The sequence below is a fragment of the Rhinatrema bivittatum genome, chromosome 18 (assembly GCF_901001135.1).
Source record: "Rhinatrema bivittatum chromosome 18, aRhiBiv1.1, whole genome shotgun sequence".
NCBI classification, from domain to species: domain Eukaryota; kingdom Metazoa; phylum Chordata; class Amphibia; order Gymnophiona; family Rhinatrematidae; genus Rhinatrema; species Rhinatrema bivittatum.
In genome coordinates, this window is record NC_042632.1 from 39,945,596 (window position 1) to 39,961,170 (window position 15,575).

The following is a 15,575-nucleotide window of genomic DNA, read 5'->3' on the forward strand; positions in this document are numbered from 1 at the left end:
TCACAGGAAAGACACAGGCTCAAAGAGTGTACACCTACACAGACAAAGAAAGAGACAGCTACATGACAACTCTGAGTAGAAAAGGTTTAATAAAGGAAAACAAGAATAACCAGACAGTCTTAAAGTTAAAAAAAAAAAGAACAAACTACTTTTTTGTTACTGCCTGGTGGCAGGAACAGGGACACCTGTAAAGAAAAGTGAATCCAAAGCATTAAGTTCTTGAGCCTACTGTTCATATTTTGGGTTAATACTTAACACCTTAAAGAACTTATCTGACAGCTATTCTTGAATAGTCATTCTTGATTAAAGGACAGTGAACATACTGTGCCATCTCAGGAATAATTGCATCTTTAGCATATATAAAAAACATCTTGTATATAAAAGAAATTTTCAGTATTGTTAACAACATTGTTTATGGTTCTTTGCATTTTATTGGTGTTCTTTACTATACAGCAGAAGAAATCCAGTCATTCAGTGCCCTTTTTCCCTTTTCCCTTTTCCCTCTTCCCTCTTTTCCCCCTGCTCTCCCTCCCTTCCTTCGGGAGACGATATTGGGTGATGTCCAGTCCCCTCACTTGCAACACCCAATTGGAAAGAGGGCTTCTGAGAGTGTCCCTGCCAGCTCCCTCGTAAGTCTCTGCCTTATACACTCTTGGCCCACATACAGACACCATAGTGGAAGAGGCTTCCCCTCTCAGGATGGCTTACAACAAACATGGAGGACCACAGCATCAACAACAACAACAAAAAAATAATCCAGGCATGTCTACAATAAAGATCAAATTCCCTCATGCCGTCTGGGAAACTCCATATGCTGCCATCCAGTGCTTCCTGTGGCTTACCCTGAAAACTCTTCACTGCCAACACTGTCTCTGCGGCATGCCTCCAAAATAAAACCTAGTCCCCACCATGGCATTCTAGATTCTTTGTAGTGAGACTTCCTAACCGTCCACACTGCAGTCTTGCTGACCTATTTACATAAGTGAAATCTCTCCATGCTGTCAATAGGTCCAGTCATTCCAATGAAAGTATAACTAGTAGTAGTTGGTGTTGCGCTGGAGGTGGACCCTTGGGCCAAGGTGGGGTTGACGCAACCTGCAGGAAGGATCCTACGGGTCCCCACCATCGGCAGGCAGTGTGGGCTGATGGACGGAGACCAGCTGGCACTTCAACAATACCAGCCCTCGTTCCCTGCAGGTTGAGCCTTTGGGTACCGGGGCTGGCTGGACTTAGGTGGGCCTCCATATGTCGTTGTTGATAGAAGGATCGAGGTCAGCCCAGAGACAGCAACAGAGGGAAGATACAGTTTGTACTGGATGAGGTAGAGTCCCGGAGACACGGGCGCCAAAGGAACAAAGTCTGACAGGGGGCGCCCGAGCAAGAGCAGGCCAAGGCCTGAATAGGCCATGTCCAGGGCGTAGACTGAAGAGGCGTCGAGAGACAAGCTTGTTCAGGGCTGGCAGCAATCTGGAAGTGGTGGCAATCAAGGCTGAGGTCTTGAGCGAGGAGATAGGCAGACGTAGTCAGGCAATGCAGAGGTCTGGGTCTGGAGAGAGACAACGCAGTAGTCAGGCAATGCAGAGGTCTGGGTCTGGAGAGAGGCAACAGCATAGTCAGGCAAAGCAGAGGTCCGGGCTTGGAGAGAGTCAACGGCATGGTCAGGCAAAGCAGAGGTCCAGGCTTGGAGAAAGTCAATGGCGTGGTCAGGCAAAGCAGAGGTCTGGGCTTTGGAGAGAGTCAACGGCGTGGTCAGGCAAAGCAGAGGTCTGGGCTTGGAGAGAGTCAACGGCGTGGTCAGGCAAAGCAGAGGTCTGGGCTTGGAGAGAGTCAATGGCGTGGTCAGGCAAAGCAGAGGTGGAAATCCGAGAAGGCAATCCGAAGGTAGTTTGGAGAATAGGAACACATGAATGAGGAAACCAGGAACAGGAGTCAGCGAGGATCAGGAACAAGGAGAATCCCTCAGGAGGCAACAAGTACTCAACCAGCGAGGAGACCTGTTGCAAAGGCAAAGCTAGGGAGCGGAGCCCGGGCTTATATACCGGTGCGCCACTGTCGTCATCATCCGGGGCCATGGCTCGGTTCCCGCCACGGGCCCTACTTAAGTCACAGTGATGCGCACAAGCACCTAGGGAGGGGCACGGCGCCGAGTAGCAGCATCTCTCCGCAAGCCACTCGGGGAGGAACGATGCGGGGTACCAGGAGCTGTAGCTGGACTGGAGATACCAGGGATGGCCCGAGGATGGAGCCGGCAGCCTACTGCCGCCAGAGACTAGGGACCAGGCACTAGAGTCACTTGAGAGAGGTGAAAGGGCCGAACCGCGGGTCTGCCGCAGACAGCTCGCGTAACAGTTGGGTCTCTGTTTATTCCCACATAAGTAGATATTAAAATTAATGTGATTCCTTAAGATGGAGTTGCATTTCTTTTGATATAATGACCTTGTTTCCCCACTGTTAGTTATTGATATTTTGTAATGAATATGCTTTTTTTTTAAACTTTGTTTCTTTTGGATTATTTATTGCACCCATATAAAGTAAACCAAGTTTCTCCATTTTCAAGTGAAAAAAAAAATGTAATGACAATTTTTATTGCTATCTTGAAGGCATTCACAGAGAGATGGTTCCAGTAAGAAGGTCACGTACAGTATAACGTGAGGAAATTTGGAACAGGAGTTGAAGTGCATGTGTAAAGGAGCATTCTGAGCTGGGAGGCTGGAGAGAAAATTAATTCCTATTCCTCGTTTCCAGAGACAAAGAAAAACACCCCTTTGGCTGTAACATCACTTTTTGATGCATTTTCCAGAACTGATGTGGCTGAGGTGAATGTTGTCAACATCACAGACCAAAGTAAGGCTGAGAGAGAGAGAGTGTGTGTGTGTGTGTGTGTGTGTGTGGAGCAGGGAGGGAATTGCTAGGTACTTGCCTATGGGAAATGAATCGTTCATCTCTCAGATTGAGCATGCTGTGGTCTGACACATAGAAGGTGTTGGACACTGTCTCATAAGTCAAATGGCACCTTTTTTTTTTTTTATCGTCTCATCTCATTCCCTGGGCTTCCACGACTCTATTATTTCCACTTTCTACTTTCTCACCCCATAAGCGAGACCGTTCTTTTTTATAATTCTTAATCCTGTGAAGTGCTTTCCAAGTAGTTATATTTTAAAATGTCATAAGAATAGACAGGAAAGTACATTGCTTTTCATTCCTTGATATTACATTACTAAAACTTTTTATAAGAACGAAATAATATTTTCAAAGGGTTACAAGCTAAATTTGTTTTCCAGAGAGTGTTCCACTGCTCTTCAGGACTAGATGGTCTGAAATCCTTTCTCCCTTTGTAATACCGCTTAGCTTGTTTCATTCTGGCTATTTATAGCCGGAAGCACAGTAAATCATTCTTGTTCCTTGGGTAACACCATACAGTCTGATAGACTTATTGTAATAATATGAATTGCTACATTATTTTATTTTATTTAGAAGTATTTAATGCCCACCCTTCCAAAAAAAAAAAAAAAGGTTTGTGGGGCGGGGGTGTACAATAAAACATACACAATTTTATTTTTACTTGATTTTTAGAGAAAGGTATTGTAATGCAGCAGTACCAGCACAATACAATGAGTTTGCCTCAGATTTGCAATATTGTAATAGGTTAGCCAAGACACACTCTTCCTATGGTAATGACTTACAAATAGTTTGTTCGTGATTTATGAGGAGTGCTGGTAGAATGAGTGGTCAAAAGCATAAAACCAATGATTCTCTAATTTTTACTTTTTTTTTTTTTTTTTTGCTTGTCATTTTATTTACATTTGTAAAATGTACCAAATGACTAACTGCTTATAAAGTTGTTTGGTGTACAGTTTGTATGAAAGGTGCCAGGGTAAAGCCCTGCTCCTATCCTTTCCTTAAGTCCACTGTGCATACTGCTAAATAATTTCAAGATACACATTCAAGTCATTAATATTTATTACTGAGCAGGATTTTTTCTGCTCTGTTTTAATGCAGTGGTAGCCTCTGTCTCTTCTCCCAACAGCCGAATATAAACTTCACCTTGGATTTATTTTTACATGTTCCCAACTCCGACTAATACCCTTCTCAGCCATCATCGGTGGAAACCATTTTTTATTTTTCAAGTACATCTAGTCCAAAAGCAATCCTTTAATAGCGTGTGTTGCTTGAAAGTACAAAATTTTGAATAACAAATAGAACAAACAATTGATTTATGACAACCCCCCCAACCGACATAAACATTATTCTGAATGTATAATTACTTTCCCAGACAGTAAAGAACATCTTTTACCTGAGAGAGCACACATTTTGATAAAAACTCAATCTGCATATTGGGTGCCTTGTCTAAAAGTATGTACAAAAGATGAATACAAAATTAGCATTCCATTAACAGTGGATGAAACACAAGACCAGAATACACAACAAGGGGGATAGGGCTATGTGAAAAGAAATGTCAAATGTCCTGTAAGAATGCTGTTGAAGTGCATCACATTAGACTAGTCCTCAATATGCACCAAAGCATTCTTTATAATATGCACCAAAGTATTCTAGAGCAATATGCACCAAAGCATTCTTGAGCAATATGCACAGACACATTCTTGTAATAATATGCACCAAAGCATTCTTGATCAATTTGCACCAAAGCATTCTTGTAATAATATGCACCAAAGTATTATATTTATAATATGCACCAAAGCATTATTGATCAATATGCACTGACGCATTCTTGTAATAATATGCACCAAAGGATTCTTGATCAATTTGCACCAAAACATTCTTGAAAGTGGTAGGAAAACATTGTTCAATTTTGAGTGCATTCCTGCTTTTATTTTATTTAGTTGTATAGTTGAATCCATTTTCTGTACTGAAAGGCCCCTTCCTTTGATTTTTTTTTGTTCCCTTATCCAAGTTATCATCTGGAAAAATTGTCTGTTTGATCATTCCTTCTTGGTGGAATTTCTTCTTCATTTTGTTCCTCTGAACTCTCTGACCAAGCAGAAAAAAGCAAACCCACAGCAGCAGAGTTGTACTGGGAGGGAGGGAGAAAAGTGTTTGCAGAGACTCATATGTTTCTGAGGCCTTAGACTGCCACAGATAGTTAGAGCCTCATTGCTCCCTCTACACACGCAATTTTCTTTGTGCAGTCACCAAATAAAATGACAGGAAGGGAAGACTGCTTAACATTATGGTTGGATTGATCCATCTTTTGAGATCTTCAAATCACCACCCAAGTTCCAGATCATTTTCCAGATTGCGGTCAAGGAAATAATTACAGTGATGGTGATGCATGATCCCAAAACTTTGATGCAAGAGAATCCCATATGCTGAGTGCACGCTGCTTTCCTGGTGAGATGGGGGATAAATTCTGATTCTGGGCTATGCACTCCTCTCTACATGTCAGGATGGGGGGATGGATTTGTTCTCTCACCCGAGTGCACTCCTCTTTCCTGGTGAGAAGGGGGGATAAATTCTGACTCTCGGCTGAGTGCTCTCCTGTTTGCTGGAGAGAGAGGAAAGCGATGCTGACCTTGAGCTGAGTCCACTTTTCTTTGCTTAGAAGGATGGGAGCTAGATTTACTCCCGGGGTTGAGTGCACTCCTCGATACTGGGAGGCGTTCGATTCTCAGCTGTTTACTCAAGGGATGAGGGAAAAAGATTCTGTCTCTGAGCTAAGTACAGTCCTCTCTTCCAGTGAGGTGCATTTGCTGGAAACAAACATTTCATTTCATTTAGTTTTTAAAACGAAACAAAAGAAAAATGGACAAGATTGTTTGCTTTCATTCACTTTGTTAGAATAAATAAATAAATAAGGCCTTCACTGTCAGAACCCCTCCTTCCCCACACACACATGCCCAGGCCCTCCCTCTGTCCTCCCTAGCACTCCTTGTGGATTCCATTACCCTGTTCCCTTACCCGGTCCCTTCTGCCCCACAGCTGCCACTATTACAAATGGTGCCGACAGACCAAAGCTAGTGCCATTGTACATTTTGCCATACAAAATGGCCCTGGCCAGGTCCACGGGAATTTTTAGAAAGAAAGGTGGCACAAGCTTGGGGGAGGGGTTTGAGAGATAGGTGGGGGCACGATATCGCCGACACAACAGTTGGCAGTGTCATTGGCCCATGGCCCCATGCAGGAAAATTTTAGCCGGCCCTCCTCTAGCCCCTTTGGATGCAGAGTGGCCCCCGCTTTACAATTAGTGAAGAACACTGTTCTAGAACCTTTCGTTTCTGTACAAGCACCAAAGACCGTGTCCACACGTATATCCGTTTTTTTTGTGATGGGCTTTGATAAACTCTCACTATCTGCAAACTTACATCTAAGTGCAAGAAGCACCAGCGACTGAAGTATGAGACACAGCCTGATCCAAGGACCAGAAACACAGTGTTCCCCTCATATCTCTTAAAACAATAGGTAAAGATGAAGTGATAACAAAGTGACTGTAGGTTTGTAAGCCTAGGAGTCGATAATTTATGATGTGGAATAATTAACATTAAACATCTTTGCCCATTATTTGAAAGAGATATGTGGAGCTCGGAGGACATTTAGAGATAAATATGCCTCTTCTTTTGGCTCGAGATGGGATTTTATATATCTTTTGAGAGCACATCCAAGATTTGGCAGTCCTGAGCACCAATAATTTTGACCGATCTGACGTATAGAAGAAAACCATTTTCCTTTGCCTTCAATAAATGAACTTCTCAGAAACTTAAGGGCCATACCAATAAATGTCTAATTAGTAAGCTACACAGTAACATAGTAATGACAGTAGAAAAAGACCAAATGGTCCATCCAGTCTGCCCAGCAAGTTTCTCATGGTAGTAACTGCCGCTTTATGTTAAGGGTAGTAGATGCCCTCCATGGAGGTTACCCCCTAGTAATTGCCACTCTGTGCATGTTATCGACATGTTTCAGTTAAGGGTAGTAACTACTGCGCTGTGCAGGTTACCCCCATGCACCCTGTTCTTCATTTCCAACCTCTAGCCTTTTGGGATCGGCATTGTCATCCTATGACAATTTGAATTTGTTTACTGTATTCATCCTCACCACCTCTTCCGGCAGGGCATTCCAGGCCTCCGCCACCCTCTCCGTGAGGAAATATTTCCTGATTTTGGCTCTAAGTCATCCCCACTGGAGTTTAATTTTGTGACCCCCTAGTTCTAGTTTGCTTTTCAATGGAAAAGGTTCATAATTTGTGCATATTAAAAACCTTTCAGATATCTGAATAGTTAATAGTTCATAGCATTGGTTTTCACATTTTGCATTTCAGTTCAACAAGTGAATGTATAGCATGGGGAGTAATTTTTAAAAGGATTTATGTAAGTAAAAGTAGCATACATCATGGCAATTTTCAAAAGCCCATTTATACAAAATCATGAAAGGACTTGAACAAGTTAATATAAATCGGACCAGGGGGGGACTCCATGAAGTTAGCAAGTAGCTCATTTAATACAAATTGAAGAAAATTCTTTTTCATTCAGCGCATAGTTAAACTCTGGAATTCATTGCCAGGGGATGTGGTTTCAGCAGTTAGTGTTACTGAGTTTAAAAAAAGTTTGGATGAGTTCCTAGAGGTTAAATCCATAAACTGCTATGGTAATTCATAAGTAATAGTAACTTGTGAGCTATCTAATGTTTGGGTACTTGTCAAGAACATGTGACTTAGATTTGCCACTGTTAGAAACAGGATACTGGGATTGATGGACCTTTGGTATGACCCAGTATGGCATATTTTATGTTCTTATACACTTAAAGGTGAAGCTTAAAAGCCAGGTGCATGTTAAAATTGGGAGATGTGCATGTATTCCAGGGCGGGGCAAAGAGATATGCGTGCAAGTACATGATTGACTTCGTTCATGGCCAGTGTTACGTAAATTTACTCCCGCTATGAAGGACATGTAAGTCTTAATAAAAGTATTTCCAGGCCTCTGTGATGGGTTTAAGGGTCTGGGGTAACTGTGGGGAGGTTTGGAGGACGTAGCCCTAGATTGGGTGAACTGGTGGAACCAGTCATTGTATGGACACACGCCTGTTATGAAATTCCCTTAGTTTTGCAGCTCAAATCCAACTTACACTGCTGGGCATGCACAAGCTTAAAATTTAGGGGCACATATGCCCACACCTAGGCTATTTTTATAATGTGCACGTTATAAAATTGCCACATTTCTGGGATTGCGCTGATGCACACGTGTGTGTATATGTGCCCGCAAGTCCATTTGAAAGTTGGTGCCCCTTACACACACAAAACCTATTGACAATTCAATGGCACAACTCGTAGCAATTTTCAAAAGCCCACTTATGCACCGATTAAGTGCATTTATGAGCAAAAAACCCAGTTTTTAAGAGCATAAATCCTTTTGAAAATTACCCCTTCTGTGTACATGACAAACAAACAAAATACTATCCACATAATAATGGCCACTGGATCACAGTTAATGTTTCAGTCAGAGTTTTATTGAAGGCTTTTGTCCCATGGGAGTTTTGAGCTCCTGTAAGTCTCTGTTGCTATTATAAACCATATTTCAGGGGTAGTATTGTTGCTGCTGAAGTTCATTCTATTTTTTTTTTTTACTGCTGTCATATTTACAAGCTTATTTATGATTCTGTAAGAGGAGCTCGTGTGCAAGTAAGTAGTACAGAACATGATCTATTAATGGAGCTGCGACAGATCCTCTTTCTGATTATCTGGTGAACCTTGCTTACGTATTTTTTTTTTTTGTCATAAACAGCTAAACCATAATAAGGACCCTGTTTTAGTTGCTTGACATGATAAATGTAGTCTATACACATGAACAAAAGATGCAGTTACTCCTGACACTTAAAAAAAAAAAAAAAAAAAAAAAAAAAGGTCTGTTGTAATGCACACACGCATTCATAAAGCCATCAGAGGCCACTGCCTTAATTGCAGTCTGGATAGTGATACCACAACAGGGCTGAAATTGTAATAACAGTGATACAGTACAGGTTGTGAAAAAACAAGTGTGTTATGTCCACTTGAAATGACAACTCTGTCTGCTTGAGCTAGTAACGTTGCTCAGAGGAAGTCTTAACGCTTGATTTCTGCTTTTGCTTTAGGCTTTGCTTGTGTCTGACCCAACGGTTCTCCAGTTCTGAGGTCCGTCAATTCCAACTAATCATCTGCAGCAGGTTCGTATAGGCAGTTCGTTCCAGTTGGTACCCAGTTGAAATTGGCATGTTACATGGTTCAGCCTTATAGGCCACCTTGATCGATGTTTGTTTAACCCCGTTATGCAAGTTATTCTCTGGTTTAGGTTTGAAATTTAAAATATACGCTGATGACGTTCAGTTTTTTTAAAGCCCTTTTTAAACAATTAGAAATGTATTTATTAGCCATAAAAAATATATTGTCACTGAACACTGAGAAAACTGATTTGTTGATCTTAAGCAGATTTCCTGTTCAAAAGTACCCTCCCTCCTTTGTGTTTGAGGGGCATATAATCAATTTTGTTCCTCACGTTCATGATTTAGAGATATTGATTGATCCCAATTTGTCTTAAAATACATATTAAGAATTTAATCATAGTTGGTAATTATAAACTCAGGATGTTGTGACGACTGAAGGCCCCCTTTCAGAGCCTAGTGACTTTCGGACTGTTTTACAAACTCTTATTTTCTGGGGTTGATTACTGTATCGCTTTGATGACTGATTTGCCAGATAGATCTTTAAGAGCACTTCAGATTTTCCAGACTCATGTTGCTCGGATTTTACTTGGCAAAAGTAATTTTGATCATCTAACTCCAGTTCTGAGTCCTTTGCATGGGCTGCCTGTCTGCTGGAGAATCAAATTTAAAATCTTAGTGCTGCTTCACAAAATCCTTAATAACCTAGCAGTCCCATGGTTGGAGTCCAGCCCTACAGAAGCCCTTAGATCTTTCAGACGTTCCCTCAGTTCACATAGCACATTTATTTATGTATTTATTTATAAACTTTTAAAATATACCGACATTCGTGGGTACATCATGCCGGTTTACAATGTAACAGAAAGATGGAAATAACATAAAACCGGGGTAGGGGGAGAGGGGAGCAGCTGGAAGGAGGAGGAGAGAAGAGCAGGAGGAGAAGGGCAAGGCAGGGAGGAAGGACCGGTGGTGAAAGAGGGCCACCGGAGGGATTAAGAACTATAAAATCGTAGTGTGTGCACTTGGCGAGAGGCACTACAGTCAACTTTGTACAGGTAGGAGATCTTAAACATGCGAGAGAATGGCGTATACAACTGTGAGAGTCTTATACATCTATGTGATTACGGTCAGCATCTCAGAGAGTAGAAACTAAGGAGTGCATTTTCTCTGTTGCAGGCTCCATCTTATGGAATTCAGTGCCTGAGCTGATACGGTGGATATCAGAGTTCTTTAAAAAAAAAAAAACCAAACAAAAAAAAAAAGACCTTAAAAACATGACTTTTTATGTAAGGATTTCAGTCCTAATAATTTTAGTTTTTTTGGTGATTGTTATGGAGCACCTAATAGTTTTGCATGTTCGGTTTTATTGTCACATGATCTTTTTTAGGAAGCTATTTATTTTATTTATACTTATTATTTTATAAGCTCTGCCTGCATTTAGGCATCTATTTATGTATCTGAGTGTTATTATTCTTATAGCTCAGTCTGTTTTATCTGTTTAGCATTTTATTAGTTCTGGTTTATTTTATTTGTGTTTTTACGTGTTTATGATGTTTTAAAATCTTATGTATGCATCATTGTAAGCCGCCTTGACCTTCGGATTGTGCGGCTGATAAATAATCCTAAATTTAAAAAATAAATAATGAAATTAACCAGCAGATGATTATTTATTTATTTATTTATTTATTTATTTATTTATTTATTTATTTATATTCTTTTTTTATACCGAAATATAGCTGAGTGCCTTCATTCCGGTTTATAGTGTAACAAATTCATACAATGAACAGTTATAAATTATGAATTATAACACAATACAAAGAGAAAATATATATATATATAACATCTCAGCAAAAGCAGAGTATAACATGTTAAATGAGACAAAGGTTTAATTTTTGCGTAAACTTATTAAAGAAGTATTAGGGTTTAAGATGAAGGTTGGAATCGGTATATATAGATCATATCATTCTAATTAGATAAAATGCAATTCTGCACCAACGCCAAGGAAAAAGAATTCCAGCAACTTATACTTTGTAATGTTTGACTTGTAGTGGGTCACTGTCTATGCGGTTTCTATGGGGAAAATGGCACTTTATTGGCAGTAATGGGCTTTTTGAAAATTGCCTGCCCTATATACAGATAGAGGTACACGTGTAGGGCCCCTGTGCGTACTTTTAACTGGAAGGAGAAGAGGTGTTCCCAGGGTCAGGCAAGGTCAAAGTCCAGGCGGAGGTCAGCAAAACAAGGGCAGGGAGTCAGACCAGGTAAGCAGCAGAAGATTAGTCTGAGGGAGGCTGATTGGGAGGTAAGGCAAAACAGGCCAAGGATTCAAGGCTAGGTGAAGCTGGGCGAAGCAGAAACACAGTAAAGCAAGGCAGGAACAGTGTCAAACCACCCAGGCTGGAACAGGTTAAAACACAGGCTAAACTCTAACAGGGGTGCAAGGCAGGATTCAGACAGGTAGACCACTGGGGGAGGCCAAGGCAAGGACCAGACAGGGAGGACAAAGAGACACAAGCAGGGCAAGGAAGACAAAAGAGAGCTAGGCCACTGGGAGGCCCAAGGGAAGCAAGGGGGCCACAGGGAAGACCAGACCAGACAAGAACAGGGTAAGGTCTACATTGATACTGACAAAGGAACCAATGGCAAGACAGAGTAGATACCCGACAAGACAGGCAACAGACAAAGGCCACAGAGAGGCCTAGACAAGAACTGGGGAACGAATAGGGACTAGAGAGGTACAGCTAAAAAGACCTAAACACTCACACTGGCACAAGGCAAGGCAAGAAAGCTGCTAAGGGCCACAGAGAAACAAAAGGAAACACAAGGAGCCAAGGTGATCTGATGATGAGGCACCAAGGATACTGTGGGGGAGGGCCTTGCTGAGTCATGCAGCCTTTAAGGCAGCGGTAAGAATGGATGCGAGCATGGCTCAGTGAGGACCTCTGCTGGTGAGTGGGCTGCCTAGCAGCCAGATTTGTTATATATTGGGAAAACATATATATTGGGATTAGCAGCAATTAGCATACATTTTCCTGGATAATTTCCTAAGGCAAAGTATCTGCAGACTTTCCTTTTGAAAATTCGTGTAAAGTCCATGGATGGCTGACTTTGAAGCTCTGTGGGCAGTTACAAAATTACCCCCTTAGGTAAGAAAGTTAACAAACGCACACACCAGTTCTCAAAGCGAGCTTATGCGAGTATGCTCGCTTTGAGAATTTATCACCACCAAAACAAAACAAACACAATTACACCTGCAAATTTGTACACAGAAACTTTTGAAAATCAAAAATATGCAATGTAAATCCAAACCCTACTCCTGCTCTGCTTCCAGAAATGCCTACGCTCTGTCTGTGTAAACGAACAATGCCTACAATACTGTAACAGGGTCATGCGCAAGCTGCTGACAGTTCTTTGGAACAGACACTCAGAGGCAGCTACTTACAAAAAAAAAACCAAAACAAAACCCCACTTTATTCCATACACCAGCCATTACTTTACAAACTTCCTTTTCGAGACACCAGGATTTCTGCATGCTGCAGGGCAGCTCAGGTCCCCAGGACTCCCTACTCACTGCAATACCCAAGCCAACAGCCAGCACACCTCTATTCTTACAGCTGGGCAAGCCCATTTATTTATTATTTATTTAAAGCTTTTTTTATACCAAAGTTCATTTACACATCATATCGGTGTACAAGGAACGGTATTAAAATAATGATAGAATGTTTACTGGAACTGTTGGTAACATAACAGTAAACGATAAAGGTTTAAATGAAAAGATATCAAAATTCTAGGGTGGATTCTAGGCCCATTCTCTCTGGTTCTGTGTCTCTCCTCCTCCTCCGACTAAAAGAAGAGTGCGCTCTCTCTCTTTTAACTTCCCCAACAGGGCTGACCGCCTTGTTATTTGCCTAAACTGTGACTCCTAATTATTCACACCACTCTCTGTGACTACAGAAAGTCTGCAAACTACATTTCCTTGCCTTGTGTTTCCTGGTTTGCCAAGTTTTATCATCCCCTAGCCAACTCATGGTCCATCTGGTTTTATCCTCTCCTAGCTGCTTCAGTGTGTGTAAACCCCTCTGAGTTCATCACAAGGACCAATGGGCCTGATTTTAAAAAGCATTTACTCGAGTAAGTGGGCTTTTGAAAATTGCTACAATAGTAGTTACATTTGCCTGCATAAAGGTAGATTCTAAGACCCGCTCGCACACATGGATATGGCGAATTTATAACATACGCGCAAATCTGCACGTTATAAAATCAGCTATACACGCGTACATGTGCGCACGAATACAGACTCGATCGTGTAAGTGGGGAGGATTTTAATAGATACGCGTGTCGACGCAATTACCTGTTTTCCCAATTCATTCGCAGTTTGCCCCAGTAAAGGAGAGGACTTCCTAAAACCCTCTAATTTGCCTCCCTTTTACCCTATTAGCCCTGACCCTTAAAACCCCACTAGTTGTTTTTATTTTATTTCTTTCACACCGTGCATAGCAGATTTAAAGTTACTGTGGTAAAGGCCCGGCGCGCACTTGTGCACATAAATACTGAAGTACAGATTTCATATTACAGACTCGGCCCACCCATGCCCTGCCCAGACCCTGACCTTTTTTTGAAATTTGTGATTTGTGCATGTACTGGGAGATACACGTGTACTTGTACATTTTTAAAGATCTGCGCGGCTTGCACCGGGCAGAGTCACGCGCATATCTCCCGGCTTTGACCCACATAGCGCTTTTAAAATCTGCCAGTATGTGAATAAATTTGCCTACGTATTGGGCAGACGATTTTAAAACAAGCCATTTCTGTGGGCAAAGCACTGTTTTATAGGCACCTGCACAGACTTTTAAATTTTAATTTTGTTTTGGGGTTTTTTTTTTTCCATATTTTGTACATTTTTTAAAATTTTGTTTGTTTTTGGGGTTTTTTTTTCATTTAACATAAAAAATGCCAACAAAATTTTAAAAGAAACAAATAAAAATGTCAGCCTCTTTCTCCCTACCCCTCCTGTGTCTTAATTCTTCCATCCCCATCTCAAAACTGTCTTACCAGATTGATGTTCTTCATGGGGTAGAATTGATCCCCAGTTGCTCCTGCCCTGTTGGTACAGCAATTGATAATGGAGCTGGCAGTCCCATGCTAGCACCACTGTTAATTTTGCTTTACGAAATGGCACTGGCCAAGCCCAGACTAGTAGCATTTTGGATAGAAGAAAGTTAAAATGACACCATCCTTGGTCTGTTGATGCAATTTTTTTTAATCACGGCATCAGTGGGGCAGGAGCCATCAGGAATCGCTCCTGTTCTGTGGAGATCATAAACATAATAAGAGGGTGGGGGAAGGGGATCAGGAGGGGAGGGCCCTAGCAGTGATTTTGTTTTAAGGCAGCATACTTTTTTTTTTTTATAATGAAACACAGAAAAACAAAATTTAATTTTTTTTGTTTAAAAAAAAAAAAGTGAAACAAAATGGGGAAATTTCATTTCAGCAAATGCACATTGCTGCTGTTCTATCTGCAGAAATGTCTTTGAAAATTATCCTCCCTATGAATGAAGAGGATAGCGGGATGAGGGAGCTTGTTGCAGGCAGAATGGGGACTGATTTAAAAGGAGGAAGGCCTTCCATTTCTTATAAAAACATACAATGTGCCCCTGTAAGCTGGAAGCCTGAAGCTATTTGCAGCAAGTTCCTGGCCTAATGGAATCTCTAATAAAATGTGATGGTGTTTTTCTTTAATGAAGGGAGATGAAAGTTGCCTAGGGGGAAAACTTGAGTGCAAGGTATTTAAAGAACTTATCCCGTGAGCATTTAGATCATCAGCAGCTCAGACTTCACATTCCATTCAATGAAACATTATTTGCATTTCAATGTAGCACTTACTTCTTTCTTGTTTTTTGATTTCCATTTTTTTCTCTAAATATACATGCGACAAATTGTGTGGGTAACTTTCAAACAATTCTGCATGTGCATATATGGCTGTGCTAAGATCTATCATAGTATTTTATAATCCTCACATATCAGATACATGAGTATTATAAAATACACATATCTCTATCCCGCAACAAACGTGCATATGTATGGTTATGTGCAAATACTCACTTTCAATGCACTGCAAGTATTTCAGTACATTGGACGCTTTCACTTTTCCTATTGATTTAAAAAAATATATGTGTATATTTTCCATGCAAAACTAAAGTAGGACTTAACATGCAGAAGTAGGTATATTTTAAAGCATACATGAATATTTTTCTGATTCCTCCACTGGTTCATCCAGTTCTTCTCCAGGTCATTGAAACCTTCCTGGTTCTTCATCCTGAACTCCCCCCAGTTCACTCAGACCTGCTACCCAGCCAGTACTACACAATAAACAAGTCTGATATAAATTTAGGAAGATAATTTGCAATGCGAGATGTAAAATTACACGAACG

At 41.1% G+C, this 15,575-nt stretch overlaps 1 long non-coding RNA gene across 1 annotated transcript in view; it reads left to right on the plus strand.

Moving 5' to 3' along the window:
* Nucleotides 1–10,409, plus strand: part of LOC115080096 — a 351,624-nt gene extending 341,215 nt beyond the window's left edge. Inside the window, exons 4-5 of the long non-coding RNA XR_003853517.1 lie at nt 9,079–9,150; nt 10,321–10,409. This is a non-coding gene — a long non-coding RNA (uncharacterized LOC115080096). The remainder of the gene's footprint in view (nt 1–9,078; nt 9,151–10,320) is intronic.
* Nucleotides 10,410–15,575: the final 5,166 nt, after the last annotated feature.